The sequence below is a fragment of the Sarcophilus harrisii genome, chromosome 5, assembly GCF_902635505.1.
Source record: "Sarcophilus harrisii chromosome 5, mSarHar1.11, whole genome shotgun sequence".
NCBI classification, from domain to species: Eukaryota; Metazoa; Chordata; class Mammalia; order Dasyuromorphia; family Dasyuridae; genus Sarcophilus; species Sarcophilus harrisii.
The window spans coordinates 92,594,574-92,612,023 of record NC_045430.1 but is presented as its reverse complement, the minus strand read 5'-3'; the positions used below and the strand labels follow the sequence as shown (position 1 = coordinate 92,612,023).

The following is a 17,450-nucleotide window of genomic DNA, read 5'->3' as shown; positions in this document are numbered from 1 at the left end:
AGAAATAGTTACAATTTCATCATCTGAAAATTGTCTATTTATATCCTTTGACCATTTATCAATTGGAGAATGGCTTGATTTCTTATAAATTAGAATCAATTTTCTATATATTTTGGAAATGAGGCCTTTATCAGAACCTTTAATTGTAAAAATGTTTTCACAGTTTATTGCATCTCTTCTAATCTTGTCTGCATTAGTTTTGTTTGTACAAAAACTTTTCAATTTGATATAATCAAAATTTTCTATTTTGTGATCAGTATTGATCTCTAGTTCTTCTTTGGTCATAAATTCTGTCCTCTTCCACAGGTCTGAGAGGTAAACTATCTATCCTATGCTCCTCTAATTTATTTATAATCTCATTCTTTATGCCTAGGTCATGAACCCATTTTGACCTTATCTTGGTGTACGGTGTTAAGTATGGGTCAATGCCTAGTTTCTGCCATACTAGTTTCCAATTTTTCCAGCAATTTTTGTCAAACAGTGAGTTCTTATCCCAAAAGCTGGGGTCTTTGGGTTTGTCAAACGCTAGAGTATTAAAGTTATTGACTGTTTTGTCCTTTGAACCTAACCTATTCCACTTATCAACTAGTCTATCTCTTAGCCAATACCAAATGGTTTTGGTGACTGCTGCTTTATAATAATTTTCAGATCTGGTATAGATAGGCCACCTTGATTTGATTTTTTTTTCCCATTAATTCCCTTGAAATTCTTGACCTTTTGCTTTTCCATATGAACTTTGTTGTTATTTTTTCTAGGTCATTAAAGTAGTTTTGTGGGAGTCTGATTGGTATAGCGCTAAATAAATAGATTAGTTTAGGTAGTATTGTCATCTTTATTATATTTGCTCACCCTATCCAAGAGCATTTAACATTTTTCCAATTGGTTAGATCAGACTTAATTTGTGTGGAAAGTGTTTTGTAGTTTTGCTAATAAAGTTTCTGATTTTCCCTTGGCAGATAGATTCCTAAGTATTTTATACTATCAGTAATTACTTTAAATGGAATTTCTCTTTGTAACGTTAACTGTTGGACTGTGTTAGTGATATATAGGAAGGCTGATGACTTATGTGGGTTTATTTTGTATGCTGCAACTTTGCTAAAGGTATGGATTATTTCTAATTACTTTTTAATAGAATCTCTGGGGTTCTCTAAGTATACCATCATATCATCAGCAAAGAGTGATAATTTGGTTTCCTCATTACCTACTCTAATTCCTTTAATCTCTTTCTCAACTCTTATTGCCAAAGCTAGCATTTCTAATACAATATTGAATAGTAATAGTAATAGTGGGCAACCTTGTTTCACTCCTGATCTTATTGGGAATGGTTGCAGTTTGTCCCCATTGCATATGATGCTTACTGTTGGTTTTAAATAGATGCTACTGATTATTTTAAGGAAAAGTCCATTTATTCCTATACTCTCAAGTGTTTTTAATAGGAATGGATGTTGGATTTTATCAAATGCTTTTTCTGCATCTATTGAGATGATCATATGGTTTTTGTTAAATTGGTTATTAATATGGCCAATTATACTGATAGTTTTCCTAATATTGAACCAGCCCTGCATTCCTGGTACAAATCCTACTTGATCATAGTGTATTATCCTGGGGATGATTTTCTGTAGTCTTTCACTAATATCTTAATTTAAGATTTTAGCATCAATATTCATTAGGGAGATTGGTCTGTAATTTTCTTTGTTTTCAACCTACCTGGTTTAGGTTTCAGTACCATGTCTGTGTCATAAAAGGAATTTGGTAAGCGAATGGAGCCAATGACAGATAGAATAGACACCTTCAATTCTCCTAAAGCTACCAGAGGACCCTGAGAGAGGGGTGAAAATGTAACAGACCTGGCCTTTAGACTATGGAGGTGAGATAGAATCAGGATTTCCCTGAAGAATTTCTTCACTTCTACCCACTACCTGGGGAAGAATTTATCTAAAAGACAAAGTTGCCTCAGGGCTTTATTAACCTAAGATTCTTCCCAAAGGCTTCCCATCCCTAACCAAAATGGTTTAGGCCCAAAGTTATTCTTAGAATTTGATTGACCTTGCCTTTGCTATTGTAGCTTCCTTCCTCTTCCTTCATCATTACCACCAGCCAGAAGGATTCTGGTCTTCTCAGTGTCTAAGACTATGTAAGCCTCCATCCTTTAATTACCTATTGATCTGGTACATTTCCAGTTGGAGGTGGGGAGAGTATGTCCAGAGAAACTAAGGATCACTGTATCCTTATTGCATATTCTTGTAGTGGTAGAAAAAAGTAAATCTCCTTTGTTAAATGGCCAATGACTTACAAGTGCTTCATTTTTGTCCCCATGTTTAAACTGAACCAAAGTGTTATGACATTAGAACCCTGCCTCCAATGGGGGCTAGGATATCACTGTTACAGAGGTACACTTTCCCTCAGACTCCCACATTTGTAAGGAAAGGAACATTTCATGGTCATGCTCCTACATAAAGGTTGTGTCATGGCCAGAATACCTTTCATGGTTCTATCTCCTGGCAATTGGCTATGAATGGGAGCTATTGTATTGCCCTTTGACATCCTCTGTTTCTAATGTTCCCATCTTCTGAAATTGTCATGAAGTACTGTGACTTCCATCTTAATATTTACTCTTTTGTGAGATTGTCCTCAGGCAGCAATATCTTGTGCACAAATCAGTTCTTCTGCACTTTAGCAACAAGAAAAAGTGTTATTTGGGTGATTATTAAAGGCTTTTGTGCTAATTAATACCCATTACAAAAACGTCAAAATCTGCACTCTTAGGGGCAGCAAGATGAGTATACTATTTTCCTTCTCTAATCTATAGACAGGGTCAGGTTGAGTAAGTTCCTTTTACTTCTTTTCCACTTTAGCATAAATCTGAAATGTTCAGTTGGTCTTTCTGAGGCTTAAGGTAAGCACATGTACTGCTTTTTCTTTTGCCCTTTCAATTCTTGCTCAGCAGCTAGTAAGAGCAAGGCAACTAACTTAAAGCTCTCAGGCCTCAAGGAAGCTCTTATTAACACTAGAGGAAGAGGGACTGACTTGCTGATCAGCATTCCTGCCTCCACTGGGGGGAAAAAAGTACTCATCTTTCATACAGATGATCTCATCATACACCTACATTTTGAAAGGTAGGAGGAAGTAGAACCAGATTAAAATAAAACAGAAAAAGGAATGAAGAAGGAAGAAAAAAGTAGTGGAATAAGAAGGAGACCATAAGGGTGACGAGTCATGAAAGAGGAAAGAATATCATTAAGAAGTCAATAGGTTAATTAAATGTTTTGTTTTTAATCTAACTCCTGATACATTGCTAAAACTATGAACTTATATGAGCCAATCTTGGAGGTTTCTCAATAATAATCTCTATAGTGCATGTTTTCCCCTATCTAAGTGGGTGTACTTTGAAGTATTATATAGGTATTATCAATTCCTGGATAAGCATGAAACTAACAAGTCTTGGAACTTTATACCTAATTCCATAGATAGGAAAGTCCCTCTTTATGTCTTTAGTGGAGGCAATATAGAGTGATGGTTCAATCTCTTTCCCCAGAGGAAATTCCCTTTTCTCCTTTCCTAGAGTGTGGCCCACTCCTTCACAGCAAATTCATTTACAATGCAATAAAAAAAGCTTATTTTTTATATGGAAACAAAACTCATCATAGTTGTAAATGATCCTGTCATTCTGGAGAGCAATTTGGAACTATGCCCAAAGGGCTATAGAACTATGCATACTCTTTGATCTAGCAGTCATATATTGGGTTTGTATCCCAAAGAGATAAAAGGAAAAAGGACTCTCATATGCAAAAATATTTGTAGTAGCTCATTTTGTAATGACAAGGAACTGGAAATTGAGTGGATCCCATCAGTTGGGGAATGGCTGAATAAGTTATGGTATATGAATGTAATGAAATATTATTGTTCTGTAAGAAATGGTGAGTAGGTTGATTTCAGAAAAGCCTGCAAAGACTTGTGTGAACTGATGCTGAGTGAAGTAAACAGAGCCAGGAAAATATTTTACATAAAATTGTGTGATAGACAACTATAATGGATTTAGCTCTTCTCAACAATGTGGTGATTCAAGGTAATTCCAATGGACTTGGGATGGAAAATGCCAATTGCATCCAGAGAGGGAATTATGGAGATGTGTAGAGTATAGTATTTTCACCTTTTGTTTGTTTTTTTCTTTCTAGTGGTTTTTTTTTTTTTTCCCATTTGGTCTGATTTTTCTTGCACTTGACAAATATGGAAATGTTTAAAATGTCTGCACATATTTAACCTATATCAGATTGTTTGATGTCTTGGGGAGAAGGCAGTTAAGAAGGCAGGGAAGAAGAAAAATTTGGAACACAAAGTTTTACAAAAATGAATGTTGAAAACTATCTTTACATGTATTTGGAAAAATAAAAATACTATTGAAAAAGGGGAAAATGCATCATAAAAATATTCACAAGATTTAAGGGTAAGAAATGTCAGTTTACCAGGCCAGTTGAGGTAGGAGAAGGGGAGAATAAACAGGAAGTAAATTCAGCATGTAGGAATAGCAGGGAAAATACCCAAAATTTTGCTTAAGTAGACCACTCTTTATGCTAGTTAGTGAGCCAGACAAGAATCCAATTACTCATGATTATATTCATATTGGAAACACTGTGCCCTTAATTTGTAATTGGCTAGCTAGTGGCACTGGAATACATCTGCATGTCCTGTCTATTCTGCTATTCCTGGGGAGCTTCAAAGTTACTGTGCTTCACCCCTTTTACCATAGCTTCTATCTCCCATCATTATTCAGTCCCTCCTTCCTACTAAGAAAAAGAAATGCATTTCCTATCATTGCCCTTGCTGCTAAGGCACTATAATAATCAAGAAAACTTTCCTTTCTAGTGGGCTCTACCTCCTCCAAAGATGTGGTACCATCTTGGAGCTGGGTCCCGTCCAGATTAAGAAGGAATTTAAGATTACCAGAGAGTCATTATCCCTCCATAAATCTGTAGAGTTCCATTATGACACAGTCCCAAAGAACACTAGGTTTGAGTGTGTTTCTTTGCATCGTGTATTGGTATATCACTGACTACTCTTTTATTCTTAGGTCTATAATTTCTTTGTCCATCACTCTCTCTTTCCCTTTGCCTTGAGGTTGCCTTCAAGTCTGTTTCTACTAAGCCCAGATCCACAAGCATGAGATCTCACAGTGGATAAGACTTTTTAGTAAGAAAGGACAGGCAATCTAAAATCCTGGGCCAGCCAAGTTATACTCCGTCTCCACTCTCCGAACCACAGGATCTGAGAAGACTTGTGGTGAGTAATATGTGGGGCTCAATACTGAAAAACATATTGCTTTGGAATGCCACTGAAGTTCCTAGGTTCTCTTGACAGCAATAGAAGCAAGAAGATTCATAGAAATTATTAGTCATCAATTCAGGAAAAACTACTCTCACTCAATAGGCTTTAAAGGAGCAGTTAACCTCTCCACTCACTTTTTAATTGGGCTTAGCTACTGGGCTTAATTTCCTTAACTGGGCTTCTCCTTTGACTCAAGGTTATCAGGTCATAGTACAAAATATATCTTTCACCTTGCAGAATTCTAGCAGTCTTTGTAAAAGAATACTTGAAAACATCAGGATTGATTTGGTAAAAATGATGGGGAAGCTGCTAAATGAAAAATAACTTCACAGAGTTTATCAGCAGGATGGCTCAAGCTTAATTAATATTTCATGGTTCTTCAGTCCTTTATAATGTAAATCATGTCTCCAATTACTTTCTCCATCATTTACTGGAGCATGTAGCTATTATCTCTAAATGCCTTGAGGTATATGTTCAAATTGGCAAGACCCAAAACAAAATATGAAACAAAATCAAATCTAGATTTAAAATATCTGAATGGAAAAATATAAATGAATAAGTGTAGAGATTTTTTAAATTATATTAAAATTTTACCAAAAAAAATATAAGAAAAGTAAACAAGACAAAATCTGAACCAAGAATCAATCAGCTCAAACTCAAAGTCATCACTAATAATCCCAAACACAAATTTTAATTTCAGAATTTAATTCCCATGGTTGAGGCCTTCACATGTAATGTTGCAAGAGATATATGGTGAGGTTGTCTCCATTTAAGCATTTAGGGTAGGAAATTTCACTTTTTTGTGTGTTCTGGGCACTTTGGCAATTGAATGAAGATTATGAATCCATTTCAGAAGTTTTTAAAATGGATAAAATAAAATATACAAGATTACAAAGGAAACTAATTATGCTAAAATATTTTATAAAAATATTTTAAAATAAGTTCATAGACCTCAGCTTCAGAATGATTAGGGTAACTGGTAACAAAGATAAAAGGTGTGGTATGAAGGAGGAAGGGTGGATACAGGAACTCCAACCATAAGTTTAGGCTCATCTCACTTGTAAGGTACATAAGAACTTTGTGGAATTTAAGGAATGTTTTCTTTTTATCAGAAGGCTTGGTGAGGCAAGGGCAGGAGGGGGATTAGGGGGGAGGAGGGTTGTCCCATGGGTTTCACAGATTACCTTTCCTGGGTCTGGAGCTTCTCCTGCTCCCCTTAGGGGCTTCTGTCCATTAGATCTAGAATAGGGGCTCTTAACCTGTGATGCATAACTAGTTTTTAAAATATTTTGATAACTCTCTATTGGCATCATTTGCAGCTTTATGTGGTTTATTTTATCTTTTAAAAAAACATTCAAAGAAGTAGTCCACAGGATTTGACAGACTGCCAAAGGGTTTGCCCATGCTACCAAAAAATATGCATGTGTTTCTTTCTCCCTTTGCTTACAAACTCCCATTTGAAGAAAGGGCACATTGGGAGAGGGGGTAATAAGAAGCAAAACAGTTTTGATGAAGAACAGGGTAAAAGGATACAGAGAGAATAGAACTGCAACATGCTATCATTGCATTTGCTACTGCCAGTCACTTCTAATTCCCAGAGCGTCAGAAAAATCTCTGGTGAATATTAATATCAATCTTACCTCTTCCTGAGGCTTTCGGAAGTCCTCTGGCTGCTATCTCATAAGGATGCAGTTTGAGCCCAACAGAGCACCCAAGAGTTTTAGCAAACAAGCTTAGATTTTATTCACGTGGTTTACACCTCTCTCTATGACCTTCTGCACTCTCTTAATATCTCTCCCTAAGGCTGAGATCCAGGTGAAAAGGGATGAAAAAAAGTTGGGATTCTCCTCACCGAGCTTATATTGGGTCCATGAGGTCATAGGCATAAGCCAGTCAGTGATAGAGATGCTTCCCGTTCCTGAGATGATTTCAGAGTGTTTAGGATTCACCCCCAGCGGCTGGAGGTCCTACCCAGGAAGGAAGTCCCTGTGTACTCAAAACTCATCACGTCCAGGGACCTCCAGACCATGGGTCCATATATCCTAACTGCGCTTGCCTGGCCTCTCTAGTGGACCTTACATAGAATAAACAGGGAGGAGGAAAGGAGAAGAATATAGTTACCAGTAGTAATTGTGAAAAGAATTTTGAAGCAAATTTCTCTGATAAAGGCCCCATTTATCAAACACATAGGAAACAGAGTCAAATCTATATTTAAAAAGAGCCATTCCCCAACTGATAAATTACCAAAAGATACGAACAATTTTTAGATGAAGTAACCAGGTTATTTATAATCCATATGAAAAAATACTATAAGTCACTATTGCTTGGAGAAATGCAAATTAAAACAATTCTGAGAAACTACCTTATGCCTATTAGATTAGCTAGGAGAGCAGAAAAGGAAGATGACAAACATTGGAGGGAATGTGGGTAAAATGAGATATAAATACCCTGTAGATAGAATTGTGAACTGATTCAACCATTTTGTAGAGCAATTTCAAACTATGCCCAAAGGGCTATAAATCCATGCATACTCATTGACTTAATAACACCACTACTAGGCATGTATCTCAAAAGAGGTTTTCAAAAAAAGAAAAAAGATCTATATTTACAACTATGCATAGTAGCTCTTTTCTCAGGGCAAAGAATTAAAAATTGAGAAGATGTTCATCTACTGGGGAATGACTAAATAAATTATAGTATGTGATTATGATAGAATACTATTCTGTTCATCATTTCTTATAGCACAAAAGGTTATAAAACTGTGCATACCCTTTGATCTCATTACTGGGTCTGTATCCTAAAGAGATCATAAAAGACCCACATATGCAAAAATATCTGTAACATTTGTTTTTATAGTGTCAAGGAATGGGAAATTGAGTGGATGCCTGCCCATCAATAGGGGAATAGCTGAGCAAATTGTAGTATATGAATGTAATGGAATATTGTTGTTTTATAAGAAATGATGAAAAGGCTAATTTCAGAAAAGCCTGAAAAGACTTAAATGAACAGAAGCTGAATGAAATGAACAGAACTAGGAGAACACTGTACACAATAACAGCAAGATTATGTGATGATCAACTATAATAGATTTAGCTCTTCTCAGCAATGCAGTGATCCAACTCCAATAGACTTATGAGGGATAATGTTATCTGCATCCAGAGGGAGAACAATGGAGACTGAATGTGGATCAAAGCATACTCTTTTGATAAATATGGAAATATCTTTGACATGATTGTACATATATAACCTATATCAGATTGCTTGCTGTCGAGAGGAGATATGAGGAAGAAAAAATTTGAAACTCAATATCTTACAAAAATCAATTGTCTTTACATTTAATTGGAAAAATAAAATACTATTGAGAAAAAAATAAATAAAACAGGGGAAAAAGAATTAAAGTAAAAAAGTAACTGGGGGAAAACAAAATATTAAAAAAATTTTAATCTTACCTTCTGCTGAATTTTTTTTAATATTAAAAAAGAGAAAAGTTCACAAATGATAAGAAGGGTAGACAATTGAAGAACAAATGTTTTGTAAGGAAACAGCTGTCTGTGCTGCTTATCCTGAGCTCAGCTCTCTCCCAAAGGGAGGGGGAAAAATCATTTTTCAGCTCAATGTAGATATCAGTTTCAAGTTAATTCTTCTTTAACAGGTGAATGAGGGAGAAAGCCAAGTTCCCTCCAGCTGTTCAGCTTTCTCACCAGTAATTTCTCAGCTTCTCATAAATTTCTTAACTCTTGATTCCATTGTTCACCACCAGAAATTAAGGGGTGGCAGAGAAAAGGAAAGGAGGGCTGGTATTCAGAGATTGGAGACCTAGGAAAAACCAAATAAACAAACAACAAGAAAAGGCTCCCTTCTCTTGGCTTCCATTATTTCTCTCACAGAAACTTCCAAAAATAGCTCCAGAAATCGATGTACAAACGAGTGAACTTTTAAATAGTGTCTGAGTATCTTTTTTCCAGATTTGTGGTTTCTGGATGAGAAATCTAGGAAAGTAGGGCTATATTCCCCAGTGTAGAAATTTTGCAGTTGCTTGCAAAATATATTTATAATCTATATTTATACAGTACAAGCATAAAAAGAAACATCAACTCTTTAAAAAAACAAGAATGGCTATTCTGATCTATCAAACAATTATCCCCATTGTAGTATTGAAAACAAAAGTTCATTCACAATAAATGCAATAAAATAAATAGCATCAATTGACAGCAATCAAATGTCTAAATTCCATGTAAGACACCAAAATACCCCAAGAATATAAGCAAATCTATGGTACCCAAGGAAATACTAATAAGTAGTAAAGAAAAAAACCAAGCTAGTTAGTTAGCTTTAACAGTACCAGCAGGCCTATAAATCAAACTCAAGGGTGATCATTGGTATATGTGCAGAAAAATGGGTCAAATAATATGTAACATGATATATCTACCATGCTACCTAGGCTTAGGGATAGTTCAGCTATTTTTTTTCCTCCACACACATGAGATGCTGAAGAAAAAAATGAACAAAACATAAGTATAAGGTAGTATTTATATAAATAGAAATTTCAGAGAAGTTTCTATGTGTTGGCAAGAGTGGAAGGGAGAGGGGTATTTTTGGTCATGTATGGCCACACCATTCATTTCTATTTCCAGACAATATTTTTAGTGTCAGAGGTGGTTCTAATGTCACCAAGGGCCATGGTATATCTTGGGAGATTTCTTCCTTCTCAGAATCATTGTCAGATAATCTTGGATTATCTATTGCCATCACAGTCTCATAGGATAACATTGAATACTGGAGGTCATCTCCAGATGACTTTTTCTAGCTCAAGGCTGGGATCGCCTTGACAGGCGACAAGGTTAAGGACAAGATTAAAGTCTTCTTTCTCTAACTGAAACATAGTCATAAGCCATTTACATGTTTTATAATTATACCTCAAAGGATCAAATTACCATGAACTTGAAACTTAAAATTTGTCTCACCAGACCGTCATCCTAATCTGTTAACTCTTGGGGTTACAAGTAATGGGGGAAAGGGGGAGATAAAATATTTGAAGTTAAGTTAATGTTTGAGATCTTTTTAAAGAAAATTACAAAGCTCTATTTATAGAAATTGACAGAAGGAAATGCCTGAATAACTCTAGAGATGTTCCACTTGTTCAGGGAAGGAAGGATATAGTTAAAAATATCAAAACTCCTCAGACTAATTTATTGACTTAACCAATGGTTTACAATACAAAATTGGATAAAATGATAGTGAAATTCATATTAAAAAGTAATTAGCCCCTTAAGAAGGGAAATTTGTCCTATAAGATTTTAAGATGTAACCAGCATTGGACAAAACAGAAAGATAGATCAACAGATGAGAATAAAGTATTCCCAAAATAGAACCAAATATATGTATATATAAATATAAAAATTTAGTGTTCATAATTCCATAGATATTAAGCAGTGGAGAAAACAATCATTATTTAAGTACTGTTGGGAAAACTGGTTAGCAATATGGTCACTAATTTGGATCCATACTTTATACCATATACAATAATAAATTTCAGTTAAATCACTAAATGTAAACATAAAAGAACACAAAATCCAAAAAGAAAATGAAAAAATTTATTTAATCCAAAATAGAGGGCAAGTTATTACTTATTGAACAAACTGAAGAAATGGATAGATGAAAAGACAATTCACAAAGGGGAAATAAACTATTAATCTTTTTAAAATGTTCAACTTTGTTAATAATAAAAGAAATTGAAGTTAAAACAATTATGAGATTCCCTTCACATTTACCAAGTTGACAGAAAAAAAATAAAATCAATAAAAACAATGTTGGCTGCAGGAAAACACATAATTCATGCATTGACAATGGTATTACAAACTGACACAATATAGCCATCCATAACAAAAGTCATAAAACTAATAGAATTCCCATTACTGAGGTATACATCAAAGGGTGTAATTTAAATGATTTTCTTTTAAAAGCCTATTTGTATGAAGATGCCTATAATTACTTTATAATATCAAAAAGTTGGAAACAACCTAAACAACAAATGATAAGAGGAACAACTGGAGTTATAAACTGTGGTGTTAAGAATATAATGAAGGGAGCAGCTAGATGGCACTATGGATAAAAGCCCTGAAGTCAGCTCTGAAGTCAGGAGGACCTGAGTTCAAATTTGATCTCAGACATTTCACACTTCCTAGTTGTGTGACCCTGGGCAAGTCACTTAACCCCAATTGCTTGAACAGGAAAAAAAAGTACTGTAATGAAGGGATCTATCAATATTATGAATGACAAATATAAGAAACATAAAGACATTATCATACTTGTAATCACTATTAACTCATAGGCCTTCTGGTTTATCTGTTTCCTAACACTTAAAACAACTTCCATCTCCACTATCCCTTTGCTATCTAAAGGGATGATAATGTATTACATTATTACAATATTTGTATATAAAATATTGTAATTCAAAATTGTTTCACTTCCATAAATGTGAACTCAGAAATTTCCCTCGCTGAACACAACCTTCATCGATTTCTTTCACTTTCCCTCTATCCCACTGCTTCTAAAATTATTCTATGTCCTCACTACAAGGAGGAAGACTTTTTATTAATTTCTAATCAACTATCACAGTCACCAGTTATTTCAAAACTTTTTCTCTCCCAAGCAAACACTACTTCTACAACTCTATGGATGATCTTAATTCCTCTTAATGAAGAAAAGTGCATTCATCATTTTCATAAATGTGAACTCAGAAATTTCCTTCTCTGAACACAACCTTCATCAATTTCTTTCATTTTTCCTCATTGCTTCTAAAATTATTCTCTGTCCTTCTTACAAGGAGAAAGACTTTTTATTCATTTCTAATTGACTATCCCAGTTACTAGTTATTTCAAAACTTTTTCTCTCTTAAGCATCAAACACTACTTCTACAACTCTCTCTATAGATGATCTTAATTCAACCCTTTGTGAAGAAAACTAGGTGCATCCATTCATAAGCTCCTTATTCCATACTTTCTCTTCTCATCCACCAGAGTTGTGCTCTCTGCTTGGTTGTTTAGTTCAAGAAAGGACCTTCGTGACCTCGTTATCTGGTATCTTATCCTGCCAGATGATCTTCAGAAGCTCCCTAAGATAATTCAAATGGAAACGATTCAGTTTCCTGGTGTACTGCTCTACTGTTCAGAACAGTTTCACAGGCATACAACAATGAGATCAGCACAATGCTCTGTAAACTTTCAGTCTAATACCTCTCCTGTCCCACACATTCCTTTGGAGGCTCCCAAACAAGAGCTGGCTCTGGAAATGCATGTGTCAATCTCATTATCAGCATGGACATCCCTGGCCACATTGTTCAAATGCCAAATGCACACCTACCCAAAATTTTATTTTATGGAGAGCTCACACAGGGCAAGTGCTCACAATGTAGTCAGAAAAAGCAATACAAGGACACTCTCAAGGTCTCTCTTAAGAACTTTAGAATATTTTTTTTTTATCATTGTATGATGAAGGAGACACTGGCATAGGGTTACCACCTAGCAGGTGTGCCCTCAGCAGAGAAAGTGGTGAGCTCTATGAGCAAAGCAGAATTGAATTAGCCCAAAGAAAACGTGAAATATGCAAAATTAGAGAAGCTACCCCAAATATTCCTAGGGACTATTTGTGTCTAACCTGTGGCAGAGCATTCCAAGCTCATATTGGTCTGATCAGCCAGAGTTGGACATACTGTAACTCGTTTCTAACATAGTGATGTCATTTTGATTAATTTTGAAAATGAAGAACAGGAACAACATTACTGTAGTTGAAAAAGCACAATAGGTCTTTAGATGCAAACAAAAGTAACAAAAACCCTGTAATCTCTAACAGAAGATACTAAGGTACCAATTAGACAAATTAGGGTCTAAATTTGGGGAATGACTGAAGCTGTTAATTTTACAGTGAGCCCAGTGAATTCAGCAGATTTATCCATCCAGCAGAGGTGACAGATACTGGGAAGAGCTCAGTGGCCAATAAATCTTTATGGTATAGCCTACATTAGCAACCCAAAGGCAGAGTGACTTACCTAGTTCAGTCCTGTAGGGGTCCAGCACCAAATGATCTATCTAGCCTGATTTGGCATCAGCCATGCCTAATGACCTAATGGCCTGGGCAGCCAGGTCGGGCCAGATCTGAACAGCCGAGAAACCTGTCTGACCCAGTCCAGTAGCTGACTGACCCATCCAGCCAAGAATTTGCACCTTACAAAGTCCAAGCCCTACTTGAGTACCCTGTCCCAGTACCCTGCAGGGAGCATGTGATTGTATCACACATCAGGGTCCTGTCTCTCATCTCACCCATATTGTACTTTAAGCACATTTCTCCCCCTAAACTCTCCCCTTCTCCTATCGTTTCTATGATTGTAAAGGCCAACACTATCATCTCAGTCCCTTAAGATTCACAACCTAGGAATTATCCTGCATTCCTTACTATATCTCATGGTAAGAAAAAATATATATTTTACCAAGAACTTTATTGACCAACTAATGAATGCAGGAAAGATTTTACATTTTTGCAAGAATGGTTGCTTAGGTTAGCACACACACTTTTGAAACCAAAAGGCAGTGTTTTATTTCTTATCCAGAAGCATGTGTCTATCCCTATTCCCTATTAATTAAATGTTACAGAAGTTATGGATGTGAATCTCCACCCCTCATTACATAGCCAGTTCCTGCTCCCAATGAGCTTACATTTTAGAAAGTAGAAAGGTAATAGTGAAGGACTTGGGACAAAGAACAAAGTATTTTTTTCAAATCTCAGGCCACCATCTTTGATCACAAAAGCCAATCTCTGCTCTTAATGAGCTTACATTCTTTTCTTCTTTTTTTTAAATAGCCTTTTATTTCCAAGTTATATGTATGGGTAATTTTACAGCATTGACAATTGCCAAACCTTTTGTTCCAATTTTTCCCCTCCTTCTCCCCCCTTCCCCCAGATGGCAGGATGACCAGTAGATGTTAAATATATTGAAGTATAAATTAGATACACAATAAATATACATGATCAAATCGTTATTTTGCTGTACATAAAGAATCGGACTCTGAAATATTGTACAATTAGCCTGTGAAGGAAATCAAAAATTCTGGCAGGCAAAAATAAAGGGATTGGGAATTCAATGTAATGGTTCTTAGTCATCTCCCAGAGTTCTTTTGCTGGGTGTAGCTGGTTCAGTTCATTACTGCTCCATTGGAACTGATCTGGTTCATCTCATTGCTGAGGATGTCCATCAGAATTGGTCATCATATAGTATTGTTGTTGAAGTATATAATGATCTCCTAGCCCTATGAGCTTACATTCTTATGGAGGTTTAGAGCTCCTGCTCAAATCTAAAACCTTCACTGGATTATTCTGTGATGTCTGGGCACTGAAAAAGCAAATCCTCCTTATCTAGAGGGATAGAATAGAAACAATCTCTAGGCAACTGAGTAGGAGATGGATGTCCAGGCTGAAGAGTTCCCATAGTTTCCATCTGTTCATTTACTTTTCTTAAGTCAATATCCTTCATTTTCCAGATTTCTTTCTTACAACAAATGCAGGGGAATTCCAAGGACTTAGAGAAGGTTGTAAGTGTCCTTGGTCAAGTTGCTCTTGTACTATATCTTAATAAGGCCTGAATTTTTTCACTAGCTAAGGGCCACTGTTCTATCCACACTGGTGTATCAGTTTTCCATTGAATAGGAACAGGTGAGAGTGTTGGCAGGCCTTCAACAGCAGCCCTGCCTAAAAAACCTAAGTACTCATTTGTAATCATAACTCTTATAAAATATCTCTTCCCCACAGATTGATGGGGATTTTTTCATCTATAAAAGGAGTAAAAACTTCTGTTTCATCTTCAAATGTCCATCTCAAAGGGATAGTACTAACTTCAGCTGCTATTGATCCTCCTACACCAGACATATAGGTGTCTGACTTAATCTTTGTCCAGTGACTGGGCCAATTGGCACCTCTAATGATTGTATGATCTGTACTGTGTCTACCAATCCTTCTAATGGTATGCCATTTATATAAACAATGAGCATAGGACAGTCAGCTGTCACAGCTGCTATCAAGAATATTCCTGGATTCTGTTGCTTGGAGTCAGAATCTGGGCAACTATCACCAGATTGCCTATTAGGAGTCTATCAGTAAACCTGATGCTGCTACTTCTCTTGGTTGATAAGTCACACATTGTCTACCTGTATTAATGACTGGGATATTATCTACACATTCCCCAGTTTCCCATATCATTGTATGGATGGACACTATTTTGTAAGTGCTCTCAGGAGGTGAAATGGTCAAGCCTACTGTTCCTGGAGGCAAGGGATCCATAGGCTGCAGAGGAACAGATTTTACCTCTCCAGGGGATATCTCAGTAGTCCCAGCTGCATACAACTCTACTCTCCTTTTCTTCCATCAGGCTCCTTCCTGGCTGATTGGTCATGTCTGAGTACTGAACTTCTAAAGACTCTCTGGGTGTAGCATCAGCTGCCATCATGCCCCAAGTATTTTTTTGCTTTTGGCCCTGGGGTTAGGCTCTCTATCCTGTTTTCCTAAATCAATCTACACTCTGATGCCCAATGGAAGCCTCTGTTGCATTTTGGATATGGGGCTTTGGGTCTTATTCTCCCACTCTGTTTTATCACCCTGTCTCTATGCCAACATTAAACTTTTAAATACCCTACTTTATCACACTGAAAGCATTGATGAGTCTCTCTAGAAGTCCCTTGCCAAAAGGGATCCTGATTATCCATGTTCGGATCTTGGGAAGTCTGCATCATAACCTGGGTATAAAAGGTATTTTTGCCCATTGTGGCACAGTATCTTATGATCTCCTCTAAAGGATCATCCTTGTGTAGTCCTAGTATAATTATTCTATAAACCTCATTAGCATTTTCTTTACCAAGTTGTCTTATCAAAATTTCTGTTGTTGCATTTTCACAATAGTGTGTATGACAGCTGTCTGCAGAAATCCCAGAAATTCAGCAAAAAGTTTATTTGGACCTTGCTCTATTTTCATGGAGGCTTCTCCTCTCTCTTGTTTACCTGGAAGAAAGCCCCATGCTTTGATAGCAGCAGAGGCAATTTGTTCATATGCTGCTATGGGGTAATTAATGTGTGCTGAAGTGTCTGCATAAGAACCTACACCTGTTAGTTGGTCATAGGTGATTAGAGTATTAACTCTAGGTTGCCTGTTTCATTGGGCTTGTATCCTACAGAGCTCACTATATTCAGAAAACCACAACAAGTTTTGTCCAGGTTCTAAGCATGTCCCTGCTATAGATTTCCAGTCATTAGGGGTTAAAATTTCATAAGCCAAATTCTTTAATAATCTTAACATAATAGGATGTGGACCCATAAAGAGTGCAAGCCTTTTTCAGATTTTTAATAATTAGATTAAAAGGAGTGTCTTTTTCTTTCTTGACCTGAAGAGTTAAGCTGTCCAGTCACAGGATACATTTCTATTCTCAAATCAGCTGTATTCTACCCTTCCTCTTTGGCTTTAAGTAGTGCCTTTTGCAACTGAGTCATGGGGTGGGAGGTGAGGAGGTGATTCTTGGGAAGGAGGTGCTGGTAATATCATTATCCCTCCCATTTCTCCTCCTTCATCCACCCAGGAAGGTGAAGTTGATGGGGGAGGATCAAGAGCCTGCTTGGGTATAGGCAGAGTTGAAAATGGGCTGTGAGAGTATGAATCACCACGCCCTTCAAGTTCACTTAACTCCCAGTACCTTTCAGTGATATTTCCATTACCCTCTCTCTTTTCTTCCTCTTTCTCCTCATGCTTCCTTGTTTGGCTGTTCTTCTCTGAGCTTTTCTTTTTTCTAGAACTTGTGGTATTCTTTAAGGCTAATTGTATTATGTTCTATATATAGAATGTTTCCTTAGAAATTGAATTAGGACCTTTATCATTGCAATATTCACATAGTTGATCTCCTACTAGTTTGCAATTATCTGCCTCTATTTCTTCTTCTTTGAAGGACCAAGGGGACACACATTCTAATGTTTCCAAGAGGCCACCAATCTGCTCCCAAGTTACAAGCAAACCTTGCCTCTTTATTAGTCTGAATATGCTTTCTATAAAGATCCCTTGGGGTAGGGGTGGGGGAGAATCTTTTCCTAATATCTGC

At 36.4% G+C, this 17,450-nt stretch overlaps 1 long non-coding RNA gene across 2 annotated transcripts in view; it reads left to right on the top strand.

Annotated features, from left to right (window-relative positions):
• LOC116419211 overlaps positions 1 to 17,450 on the top strand; it is a 119,117-nt gene that overhangs the window by 51,848 nt on the left and 49,819 nt on the right. For both annotated transcript variants that reach the window (XR_004229459.1, XR_004229458.1), the window contains exon 3: positions 5,116 to 5,277. This is a non-coding gene — a long non-coding RNA (uncharacterized LOC116419211). The remainder of the gene's footprint in view (positions 1 to 5,115; positions 5,278 to 17,450) is intronic.